The sequence below is a fragment of the Sapajus apella genome, unplaced genomic scaffold, assembly GCF_009761245.1.
Source record: "Sapajus apella isolate SASKATOON/1434 unplaced genomic scaffold, GSC_monkey_1.0 scaffold43, whole genome shotgun sequence".
In the NCBI taxonomy this organism is placed as follows: Eukaryota; Metazoa; Chordata; class Mammalia; order Primates; family Cebidae; genus Sapajus; species Sapajus apella.
Window position 1 is genome coordinate 10,001,040 of NW_022436983.1, and position 13,344 is coordinate 10,014,383.

The 13,344-nt window shown below is 45.5% G+C and overlaps 1 protein-coding gene across 1 annotated transcript in view; it reads right to left on the minus strand.

Moving 5' to 3' along the window:
* FBXO42 (F-box protein 42) overlaps nt 1-4,792 on the minus strand; it is a 97,498-nt gene extending 92,706 nt beyond the window's left edge. Inside the window, exon 1 of the mRNA XM_032300535.1 lies at nt 4,565-4,792. The gene's annotated coding sequence lies outside the window, so the exon portion shown is untranslated. The remainder of the gene's footprint in view (nt 1-4,564) is intronic.
* Nucleotides 4,793-13,344: the final 8,552 nt, after the last annotated feature.

Genomic DNA, 13,344 nt, shown 5'->3' on the forward strand with positions numbered 1-13,344 from the left:
TTTTAAAAAAAAAAAAAAAAAAAAAAAAAAAGGTAGAAATTTCATGCAGAAAGAATCAGAATTCACGGCAAGTTTTCTTTCCAAAACATGAATGAGTAAAGAAGTTAAAAATTAAAGCTACAGGAATACCACTAAATCCTAATTTTACAAGACTTTTAGAAAAATGTCACAGGAAACAATTTTAAAAATAAGCTTAGGTCAGTAGCAGCAGCTCATACCTATAATTCCGGCACTTTGGGAGGCCAAAGCAAGAGGATCACTTGAGGTCAGGAGTTCGAGACAACATGGTGAAACCCCGTCTCTATTAAAAATACAAAAATTAGCCAGACATGGTGGTGCATACCTGTAATCCCAGCTACTGGAGAGGCTGAAGCATGAGAACTGCTTGAACCCATAAGTCAGCAGTTCCAGTGAGCTAAGATTGTGCCACTGCACTCCAGCCTGGGCAACAGAGTAAGAGTCTGTCTCAAAAAAAAAATTTTTTAACATAAGTTGGGCGTGGTGGCTCACACTTGTAATCCCAGTACTTTGAGTGGGCTGAGGCAAGTGGATCACCTGAGGTCAGGAGTTGAAACCAGCCTGGCCAACATGGTGAATCCTGTCTCTACTAAAAATATACAAATTAGCTGGGTGTGGTGACAGGTGCCTGTAATTCCAGCTATTCTGGAGGCTGAGGCAGGAGAACTGGTTGAACCCGGAAGACGGAGGTTGCAATGAGCTGAGATCACACCATTGCACTCCAGCCTAGGCAACAGGAGCAAAACTCCATCTCAAGAATTAAATAAAAATAAAAAATTAAATAAGCTTAAAACGGGACAATTTTTAAATGATTTGTTGGCCAGGTGCAGTGGCTCACACTTATAATCCCAGCACTTCAGGAGGCCGAGGCAGGTGGATCACTTGAGGTCAGAAGTTTGAGAACAGCCTGGCCAACATGGTGAAATCTCGTCTCTACTAGAAATACAAAAATTCACCGGGCATGGTAGCAGGCAGCTGTAATCCCAGCTACTTGGAAGGCTGAGGCAGGAGAACATGAGAATCACTTGAATCTGGGAGGTAGAGGTTGCAGTGAGCCAAGATGGTGCCACTGCACTCCAGCCTGGGCGACAGAGCAAGACTCCATCTCAACAACAACAACAAAAACTTGTCTGTCAGTCATAAGCTGTATTATAAGCTTAACATTGAACAATTTTTAAATGACTTGTCTACAAGTCATATCCTTATACATGTAGCAAACTGTCACGTTATAGAAAAATGAACACATCACCTTTACTTTTGCATCAACTGCAACTTTAAAGCACTCATTTTCAGTTAAGATACAGATGATAGATGTCCAATAATAGTACAATGCCACATAAAAATTCCACTCAGTCCAAAAATTCAAAGATTTTACAATATAGGTAACAACATGCTAAATTAACGGTAAAACAACTACAGCACTAAGGTGAATAACTTGTACTGGGACACAGAGATTTGATATCAAAGATACTAGCAACACCAATCCACACAGATTCTATAGTTTAGTGTAATTCTGACTTAAGCTGTTAGCTTCAATCCAAAAGGAATTAAGGTCTTCTCATTTTATTTATTATTGAGAAAAAGGAGACAGTACTAATAACTACCTATAATCAACACTGATTATAGGAATGACCATTAAATATTAACTGTATTAACTAAATGTGATCAAATTAAAAACAGTGCCTCTTGTGCTAGTTTACAAAACAAAAACAAAAAAGCATCATCACTCTGAAGTTGTCACCACTTAGTAATCTGAGATATTTTAATTGTAGCTGCAATGTTTGTGTTTGTTGCCTGTGTGTATGACTCATATAAAAAGGTTTTCCCAAGACTGCTGGATTTTTGAGAATGCAGAAGCCATAACTGGGGCATACTGTGTGGGAAGTGTCATGACAGTGAATGAATAAAAGGGGAAAATAACTCATGACAGAATTTTTTTTTAAGTTTTTATAAAAAGCAAGTCACTCACTAAAGGCAGACTCTGCAGAATAATAGGAAACATTGGGGTAAAGACATCCCTGCTCCAAGAAGCCTTCCTTGACTCTCTTGGTTGGATTCAGTGCACTTCTTACACTACACAGAACTTAACGGGTTTCCTTGTCTGGCTCCCCAGCCATGCTGTATGCAACTTCAGACCAAAGCGGTCTTATTTTACAGTTATTAGTATCTACTTCCCAAAACACCTGCCAAACAGAGGGCCCTCACTAGGTAGCTTATAAATAGGAATAATCAATTTTATATTTATCTTTTATTTTACATTTTACAAAGCACTGTCACAAACACTGTCTTTTTTGACCCACATTAACAATCATGGGAAGGGCTTTATTTAATCAAATGGCTTCTGGTTTTATAAACAGTTACTTCGATGACTAAAACAATCCTGAAATCACAAAGACAATTACATATTTATTCATCTTTGAGACAGCTTCTCCTTCGGACCTCAGTGCTCTCATAAAACTCATGTTTTGCTAGCATTTGCTTGCTCTCGATAATAGGTAGGGCTCACCCAGTTCTGAATCTGAAGGGTTTAAACTACATAAAGCTATTATTAAAGACCCTTCTAGAAATCAGACAAGAACAAGCATCCTAAGCTACCTTTTTCTGATCCTGTTCTTTTTGTAACTGAGTAAGGTAAGGAATTGCAAAAGCCAAAATCTGGAGAGCAAATGATGTCATGGATGTCACGCAGTTGCATCAATACCTGATGATGATTTAGCATAATAGTGGAACATATTATGCCAAGAAGCATAATGATGAGCCACCAGGATGTTTTACTGCATTAATTTCATGACTCTTTATTAGCAAATTGATATGCAAAGTAGCTCTCCAATTTTCTACCACAGAGAAGCTGACAGTCAGATTTACATCTTTAGCAAAGACAAATTTCTACAGAAATCGACAAATTTCTATGGAAAAGTCTGATTTAAAAATAGAAAAGGAGGCTGGGCACGGTGACTCAAGCCTGGCAGAGGTGGGGTATTGCTTGAGACCAGGAGTTTGAGATCAGCCTGGGCAACATGGTAAAACCCCGTCTCTGCTAAAATTACAAAAACTAATTAGCTGGGCGTGGTGGTGCACGCCTGTAATCCCAGCTACTCAAGAGGCTGAGGCGCGAGAATTAATAACCGAAACAGTTGTCATTTTAACAAGGAAAAGCTTTTTAAGATATACAACATGCCCATGGATCAATGTGGATTGAATAATGCATTTATATTGGCTTGTCAAAAGCAAATAGTTAAAATAACATACAAGAGAAAAGACACCCAATCAGATTACACACATGAATACACTCAAAGTTAGCAATTTAACACACATCACCAATGACCATAAGAGCTATATAGACTTAATTCTAAATGTTCAATTGTAAATGATGGTACTTTCCAAATTTTCCATGTCTCTTTAAATCCATGACGTCATCATTCTTAAGCACAAGTAAAGCCAATTTGTTACAAAAGGTATTTTGGTGTGTCCAAGGAAAAGCAATTGCCTCAACAATTCCCCACAGCACAGTTCAATGAAGCCATCATTCCTCAAGGAAGAGGCCACAAGGCTTCATAACCGACTTCCCTACATGAGAAACACAATCAAAGTCTCCCAATTAGCATTTAAACAACAACAAAAGTTGTTCTCAAAAAGGAACAACAAGCATAGTTACAATGTCGCAGCCAGCAAGTGAGAACTGGTAAAGCCTCAGAATCTTCATCTAGATCGATCAGAATCCCACCACAGAAAAATCCAAAGACTCTGGCAATTAAGAAATGAAGCTTTTATTTTCCTAATAAAAGTCGGGAGATTTAACAAAGCAATTGGCTATTCTGAATCTTAACAATCCGAAGGTTTCAAACGAACTCAATTGGCGCTGAAGTTACCCTGCAGAGACCATCAAGATCTCACAATTGCTTTCTCTACGCTTACAAATTCGTTCCCACCCTCCACCGTTCCCTTAGCACACACAATTCTCGCCAAGAGAAGCCTTCCACAGTCACAGCATGGATTGCTGTCTCAAGCAAGGAGATCCGCAGTTTCCATTTCTCTAGGGGAACACTCAACAAGCTAGGGGCTAGGAAAGGCCGCTTGTGTTTCATTTAACGTAAACCAATTCCCAAATTATCCCTTTGCAACTGCAGCTTCAGAGATGCTGGCCCCCAGCCGCAGCCCCAATTTTGATGGGCACCCGATTCCGGGCTCCTCTCTCGCAAAGAAGTGAAAGGTTCGGAGGCGCAATGAAAGATTATCTGACACCCTAAGCCATCCTTGCCCGGGCCACACACCCCTTCACTGCCCGGGTGAGGGGACGAGAATCACCCTGCTGGGGAGAGAGGGTGGGTTCGCTCCCAACCCAAGGGCTAGCTGGAAAGGAGCTCTCGTCCTCTCTTCACTCCAGGACGGCGATAGCAAGGCACCCTGCCCAACCGAGACCGACCCCCGCGCGGGATGCGGGACCTGCGCCAGACCCGGGGCGCCCGCTGTCCCTTGCCAGCCCCGGGCATAAAGGGCAGGAGGCGCCGGCTCCCCATCGCGGCCCGGGGAGGAGGTGAGGCCTCACCTGGCCCAGCCCGCTCCACGCTCTAGGGTTCGCTCCGGTGGCGACGGTAATGAGGGAGCCAGGGACAGGGCCAGAGCAGAGGCGCTCTGCCTCAGGCCGTGATAGCTGTGCTCGGGGCTCTTCACAGCTGTCGGGACCCCGAGCCACCCGGAGCCGCCATCTTCCTCCACTCAAACCCCGCCGCCGCAGCAGCTGCTCTAGCCGAGAGACAGAGCAGAGCGCGCATGCGCAGGAGCGGGCGCGGAGGACGCGCGCTCGCTCACGTCAGCGCAGCGGGCCGGCGCGGGGCGACTAGGGGGCGGCGCCATATTGAGAAGGGCTGTGGTCACTGGCCAAGGTTCTGTGGAGGGTGGAATGCTGTCGGGGGCAGCAAGGCTCCCGCACCCGCCTTCGCCGCGTCTCCAGCGTCGACCTCATAGCCGCACCCACCCTCCGCTGCAATGTCTGGGGCACGTAGGTGGTTTTCCCAGTGATTTGAGACTAACGTTTACCCAGGAATTAGCTCAGTTGTACCCCAAGGGCCTGATGAGCACAGAGGTGGCGGATGTAAGTGCCCTCGGATATCGCCAAGGGGAGGGAAACTCCGCCTGAGGTGTGCAAGAGAAGCCTCCCTTAACCGTGGTAGCCTTGTAGCAACCACTGTGTGAGGTGTTTCACTAGCTCCACTTTTTAGATGAGGAAACTGAGGCACGGAAAACCATCAGTTATTTGTCCAGAGCCACACACCTAGCAGTGGAGGTGGGGTAGCGCGGGAAACACAGGACTTAAACTCGGGTATGTGGGATTCCCAAGTTCCTTTACCTCCTACTGGCTATCACCAGGGGATAGGATCCAGCAAAGCCCCCCTCCCAAGGGAGCAGCCTGGTGTGTAGGTGAGAACCTTCATGAGCTCAGCCCTACGTACAGCATGTGGTCTAAGGAAATCACAAATAGAGTCAAGGGCTTCAGTCTAAACTCTGTAAGCAAAAAAAACAAAACAACTAAGCCCTCCCCAACCCACCACCACCACCACACCACACCTTCTGAATGGACTTCCTCCTAGGCCAGGGCAATCTAAAATTTAACCTGAGAGGTAAATTGACCAGGGCAGTCTAAAATTTAACATGGTTCAGGCCATGACAGGAAGTGGGGGTCAGACATGCCTCATTACACCCTCCAGCACTAACATCAACACAACAGACCTTAAGACTAACGTTTGCAGGCCGGGCGCCAGGTGGCTCACACCTGTAATTACAGCACTTTGGGAGGCCGAGGCTAGCGGATCACGAGGTCAGGAGATCGAGACCATCCTGGGTAAGACAGTGAAACCACATCTCTCCTAAAAATACCAAAAAGTAACCGGTTGTGGTGGCAGGGTGCCCATAGTCCCAGCTACTCGGGAGGCTGAGGCAGGAGAATTGCTTGAACCCAGGAGGCGGAGGTTGCAGTGAGCAGAGAATGTGCCACTCTACTCCAGCCTGGGCGACAGAGCACGACTCTGTCTCAAACAACAAGAACAAAAAAACGTTGTCCACAACCCCTTATAATAACCCTGACATTAATTTCTATTGATAATAACTTTCTTTTTTTTGAGACAGGGTCTGGCTTTGTTGTCCAGGCTGGAGTACACTATGAGTTATTGGTTCACTGAAACCTCTGCCTTTCAGGCTCAAGCCATCCTCCTACCTTAGCCTCCTGAGTAGCTGAGACTACAGGCAGCACTCCCATGCCCGGCTAATTCTTTTCATTTTTTGTAGAGACAGGGTTTCACCGTGTTGCCCACACTGATCTCAAACTCCTGAGTTCAAGCAATCCACTTGCCTCCAGCCTCCCAAAGTGCTGGGATTAAAGGCATGTGCCACCGCACCAGGCCTATAATAACTCTTTCAACTCATCACCAATCAGAAAATTTTTAAATCTGCTCCCATTTTGAGTCATCTGGTTTTTCTGCATTGAACCAGTGTAGTTTTTATTTATTGAGACAAGGTCTTGCTCTTCTTCCAGCCTGGAGTGCAGTGGCGTGATCTCTGCTCATTGCAACCAACCTCCGCCTCCCAGTTTCAAGCAATTCTCTTGCCTCAACCTCCTGAGTAGCTGGGATTACAAACATGTACCACCACACACGGCTAGATTTTGTATTTTTAGTAGAGACAGGGTTTCACCATGTTGGCCAGGCTGGTCTCAAACTCCTGGCCTCTCAGAGTTCTGGGATTACAGGTGTGAGCCCCTACCCCTGGCCATGAGCCAGTGTTTTTTGTTTTTTTTGGGGGGTTAGAGTTTCATTCTTGTTGCCCACGCTGGAGGGCAATGGGGCCATCTTGGCTCACTGCAACCTTCGCCTCCTGGGTTCAAGCAATTCTGCCTTACCCTCCAGAGTAGCTGGGATTACAGGCAGGTACCACTACACCCGGCTAATTTTGCATTTTTAGTAAGGATGGGGTTTTTCCATGTTGGTCAGGCTGAACTCCTGACCTCAGGTGATCCACCCGCATCAGCCTCCCAAAGTGCTGGGATTACAGGCGTGAGCCACTGCTCCCAGCCAGAACTAATATATTAATATATCTTTTTTTTTTTTTTTTTTTTGAGACCGAGTTTTGCTCTTGTTACCCAGGCTGGAGTGCAATGGCGCGATCTTGGCTCACCGCAACCTCCACCTCCCGGGTTCAGGCAATTCTCCTGCCTCAGCCTCCTGAGTAGCTGGGATTACAGGCACGCGCCACCATGCCCAGCTGATTTTTTGTATTTTTAGTAGAGACAGGGTTTCACCATGTTGACCAGGATGGTCTTGATCTCTTGACCTCGTGATCCACCCGCCTCGGCCTCCCAAAGTGCTGGGATTACAGGCTTGAGCCACCGCGCCCGGCCTATCTTTTTTTTTGAGATGGAATCTCTCTCTGTCACCCAGGCTGGAGTGCAGTGGTGCAATCTTGGCTCACTGCAACCTCTGCTTCCTGGGCTCAAGCGATTCTCCTTTCTCAGCCTCCTGAGCAGCTGGAATTACAAGCGGCTATCACCATGCCCAACTAATTTTTGTATTTTTAGTAGAGATGGGGTTCCATCATGTTGGGCAGGCTGGTCTCAAACTCCTGCCTCAGGGGATCCACCCGCCTTGGCCTACCAAAGTGCTGGGATTACAGACGTGAGCCCCTGCACTCAGCCCTGTATTAATATGTATCTTAAATGTGTTTGATTGATGTCTCGTATCTTTCTAAAATGTATAAAACCAAGCAGCGCCCCAACCACTTTGGGGACGTGTTCTCAGGATCTCCTGAGGGCTATGTCATGGGCCATGGTCACTCAAATTTGGCTCGGAATAATTCTCTTCAAATATTTCACAGAGTTTGACTCTTTTTGTCAACAACTCCCTTGTGCCTAAAACTGAAGCAAGCTTGATCTGGGAGCCGACTGCCCTGGGATAGAAATGTCCTGGGAAATCTCATGGGGCATAGGGCTGGGCCAGAAGCCAAGTCCCAACAGGCTGGTCTTGAACTCCTGACCTCAGGTGATCTGCCCCCCTTGCCACTGCACCTGGCCACACACCTAGCTCGTTAGCAAGCCAAGAGGGGAGGATTGCTTGAGCCCAGAAGTGCAAAACCATCATGGGCAACATAGCAAGACTCTGTCTCTACAAAAACTTGAAAAATTAGCTGGACATGGTGGCACATGTACCTGTAGTCCTAGCTACTTGGGAGAAAGAGGCAGAGGGTTGCTTGAGCCCAGGCAGTTGGAGGTTGCCGTGAGCTATCATCACCCACACTGCATTCCAGCCTGGGCAATAGAGAGACCCCATCTCAGATAAATAGAAAACAAGAAATAAAAAACAAAAAACAAAGAAAAATAAATAAGTAAATAGAAAGCAGTATGTTCTTCAAACCTGAATCATCCAAAGTCCCCTGGGGATACACTCAGGGAATCTCAGTGGGAGAAATATTGATTTAAGAAAATCAAGTCTTTCAACTAGGAAATTTTACTGCAAAAGAGAAATTGGGCAATTATAACTGGTAAAATAAATATTTTTAAGTTTGGTTTTTAAATCTAGTTTTTAAATCATGTCATTAAAAACCTCAAGCTGGCCGGGCGTAGTGGCTCACGCCTGTAATCCAAGCACTTTGGAGGCCAAGGCGGGTGGATCACCTGAGGTCGGGAGTTCAAGACCAGCCTGACCAACATGGTGAAACTCTGTTTAAAAAAAAAAAAGGCCGGGCGCGGTGGCTCACGCCTGTAATCCTAGCACTTTAGGAGGCCGAGGTGGGTGGATCACCTGAGGTCAGGAGTTCAAGACCAGCCTGGCCATCATGGTGAAACCCCATCTTAAAAAAAAAAAAACCTCAAGCTTAGCTAGGCATGGTGGCTCACACCTGTAATCCCAGCACTTTGGGAGGCAGAGGCAGGTGGATCACCTGAGGTCAGGAGTTCGAGACCAGCCTGACCAACATAGTAAAACCCCGTCTCTATTAAAAATACAAAAAATTAGCTGGGCGTGGTGGCAAGGCACCAGTAATCCCAGCTACTCAGGAGGCTGAGGCAGGAGAATTGCTTGAACCTGGCAGGCAGAGGTTGCGGTGAGTTGAGATCACACCATTGCACTCCAACATGAGCGAGACTCTGTCTCAAAAAAAAAAAAAAAAAACCCCAAGCTTAAAAATTACAAGAACTGAGCCAAGCGCAGTGGCTCATATCTGTAATCTTTGCACTTTGGGAGGCTGAGGCAGATGGATTTTCTGAGCTCAGGAGTTCGAGACCAACCTGGGAGCAACATGGTGAAACCCCATCTCTACTAAAGTACAAAAAATTTGTCGGGCGCCATGGCTCACACCTATAATCCCAGTACTTTGGGAGGATGAGGCAGGCGGATCATGATGTCAGGAGATCAAGACCATTCAGGTCAACATGGTGAAACCCTATCTCTACTAAAATACAAAAAATTAGCCAGGCATGGTGGCACACGCCTGTAATCCCAGTTACTCAGGAGGCCGAGGCAGGGGAATCACTTGAACCCAGGAGGTGGAGGTTGCAGTGAGCCAAGATCACGCCACTGCACTCCAGCCTGGTGATAGAGCAAGACTCCATATAAAAAAAAAAAAAATTAGCTGGGCATGGTGGTACACGGCTGTAATCCTAGCTACTTGGGAGGTTGAGGCAGGAGAATTTTTTGAACCCAGTAGGTGGAGGTTGCAGTGAGCTAAGATTGCACCATTGCATTCCAGCCTGGGCTGCAAAGCAAGACTGTCTCAAAAAAAAAAAAAAAACTCGTGACCAACTCCAATCTTCCCCCTCCAAATATCCTGTAGAAATCAATATTGGAAACTCCTGCTTCGTGATCTGCTCGACTCAGCTTCCAAAAGTGTTGGGATTACATGCGTGAGCCACCATGCCTGGCCTCTATGTACATGTTTAGATAAACAAATATCATTGTTTTACCAGTGCCTACAGTATTCAGTGTAGTAACATGCTCTACTGGTTTTGTAGACTTGGAGTAATAGGCTATACTCTAGAGCCTAAAAGTGTAGTAGCCTCCCGTCCAAGTTTATGTAAGCACTCTGTATAATGTTCCCACAACAATGAAATCAACTAACAACACATTTCTCAGAATATGTCCTCATCATTAAGCAACGCATGACTGTACTGAAATTTGTTTCATATGTGTTTACTTATTTAAAATATGGAATATATTCACATAGTGCAATGCTCAAGAGAAACAAAATGACATGTAATAAAAATTAAATCCAGGCCAGGCTCAGTGGCTCATGCCTGTAATCCTAGCCCTTTGGGAGGCCCAGGTGGGTGGATCATGAGCTCAGGAAATCGAGACCATCTTGGCCAACATGGTGAAACCCCGTCTTTACTAAAAATACAAAAATTAGCTGGGCGTGGTGGCATGCACCTGGAGTCCCAACTACTCCAGAGGCTGAGGCAGCAGAATCACTTCAACCTGGAAGACGGAGGTTGAGGTGAGGTAAACTCATGCCACTGCACTCTAGCCCGTCAACAGAGTGAGACTTCATGTCAAAAAAAAAAAAATTAAGTCCATCCTGACATTGCCCCTTCCTTCCACCAAGACTACTACTGTTCCTACTTCCTTATACCTTTCCAGAAATGCATGTGCACACACACACATGCACACACACAAATAACATAAACCTACACGCAGCAGCATACCATACACACTGCTTTGTGCCTTAAAAAAGAAAAAGCCTGGGCATGGTAGCTCATGCCTGTAATCCCAGCACTTTGGGAGGCGAAGGTGGGCAGATCACCTGAGGTCGGGAGTTCAAGACCAGCCTGACCAACATGGAAAAACCCTGTCTCTACTAAAAATACAAAAAATTAGCTGGGCATGGTGGCACATGCCTGTAATGCATATTTAGCCAACCCATTGAGCATAAAGCTTCAGCTTTTTTGTCAGATACAATGTTATCTCATTATGGATTTTGAGCTTGTATTCTGATTAGTATCAAAGTGTTTTATGTGGTGTACCAAAGGTACCTGAAGTTTTGAGTACTGGTTTAATATACAAGCCGCAGGAGACAGACACAGTGGCTCATGCCTGTAATGTCAACACTCTGGGAGGCCAAGGTGAGCAGATCGCTTGATCACTTGGGTCTAGAACTCAAGAGTTCTAGACCAGCCTGGGCAACATAGGGAGACCCCCATCTCTTTAAACAAAAAATGCAGCCGGGCCTGAGGTCTCAAAAAAAAAAAAAAAAAAGAAGTCAGAAGTTTGAGACTGGCCTGGCCAACATGGTGAAACCCTGTCTCTACTAATAATACAAAAATTAGCCAGGCATGGTGGTGCACACCTGTAATCCCACCTACTCAGGAGGCTGAGGCAAGAGAATCACTTGAACCCAGGAGGTGGAGGTTGCATTGAGCCAAGATCATGCCATTGCTCTGTAGCCTGGGTGGCAAGACCAAAACTGTGTCTCAGAAAAAAAAAAAAAAAGAAGCAAAAAATTAGCTGGGTGTGGTGGCACTCACCTATAGTCCCAGCTACTCAGGAGGCTGAAGCAGGAGAATTGCTTGTGTCTGGAAGGCAGAAGTTGCAGTGATTGTGCCACTGTACTCTATGCCACTGTACTCTAGCCTGGTGACAAGAGTGAGACCAGAAAGAGCAAAAGAGAGAGGAGAGAGAGAGAGAGAGAGAGAGAGAGAGGGAGGGAGGGAGGGAGAGAGACAGCGAGGCTCATGCTTTAGTGCCTCTGACAATACCTGTGTATGCCACTGCTTCAGCTTTTTGGGCTTATCCCTGGAGGAAGAAACTGGCACTACTTTTTCAATGTTAGAGCTCGTTTGGTTTCATCTCTCATTTTACAGATGAGGAACCAGACTGAGAGAGAAGTCCGTGTGATTAAGGCTGACTTCCTGGTTACCCATTTTGTGTAATAAAAATTATTTCATTTGCAGCATTCTCAAATGATTTCCAAGATCTCTTTTTTGTCTCCTTGAAAATTCAGTCCCAGGAATACCCAACTAATGCCTTTGTTAAGTCTTGTTGCCCAATACTGCAAAATTATAAGAAACCATCTCCCTCTGCTGGTAATATGGCATAACTACAAAGCTTAAATCTAGGAGTCACTTGTATTTAGGAAAAACTATAGCTCCATAATGAGGTTATGTCTGACAGTTTCAACCACTTTGCTGTTGCCAAGACTCAGTCAGGATCATTCACTTCAAAGAATGGGTTCACAGGAGAAAGCATTCCAAATAAATATAGTCTCAGAGAGTGGACAAGACAAAATCCATGAAATTGGTGAACTCAACAGAATTATTTCAGTTTCAGACTAGAGACTTCAAGCTGCTAGTGGAATATCCACGTGGAGACATCAATAAGAAGACTAGCTATAAGAATCAGAATCAGAAACACCAGGTCAGTTCACAGCTAGAAATCAGCTTTGGCAGTCTTCAGCATACCATGTCCATCTAGATGAGAACAGTGGACTGAGGACAGACCCTGGAAATTAATAATATTTCAGAGAATTACTAAGCATATTACTTAAACTTCTAAAGACCAGTTACATTTAACACATGGTTGCAGTTTACAATAATAATCATTAAGAATACAAATTGCAGGCGGGGAGGAGTGGTTCCTGCCTTTATTTCCAACACTTTGGGAGGCTGAGGTGGGTAGATAACCTGAGGTTAGGGGTTTGAGACCAGCCTGGCCATCATGGCAAAACCACATCTCTACTAAAAATACAAAAATTAGCTGGGCATGGTGGCGAGCCCCTATAGTCCCAGTTATTCAGGAGGCTGAGGCCGGAGAATCATTTGAAACCAGCAGGCAGAGGCTGCAGTGAGCCAAGATTGTGCCACTGCACTCCAGCCTGAGCGACACAGTGAGACTCTGTCTAAAAAAAAAAAAAAAAGAATACTAATTGCTAAATTTTACTTCAGAAAGATTAATGGCATACTAAAAATACAAGAAAAACACATTCCAAGTCAGATAACTTGATTATAGCAGCCTAATGCAACACTGCTGAATGACATGTGTTTAAAACTGAGAGAAAAGCAGGAACATGTCAGTAAGAATATAAACACCTGGGGCCGGGCGCGGTGGCTCAAGCCTGTAATCCCAGCACTTTGGGAGACCGAGGCGGGTGGATCACGAGGTCAAGAGATCGAGACCATCCTGGTCAACATGGTGAAACCCCGTCTCTACTAAAACTACAAAAAATTAGCTGGGCATGGTGGTGCGTGCCTGTAATCCCAGCTACTCAGGAGGCTGAGGCAGGAGAATTGCCTGAACCCAGGAGACGGAGGTTGCAGTGAGCCGAGATCGCGCCATTGCACTCCAGCCTGGG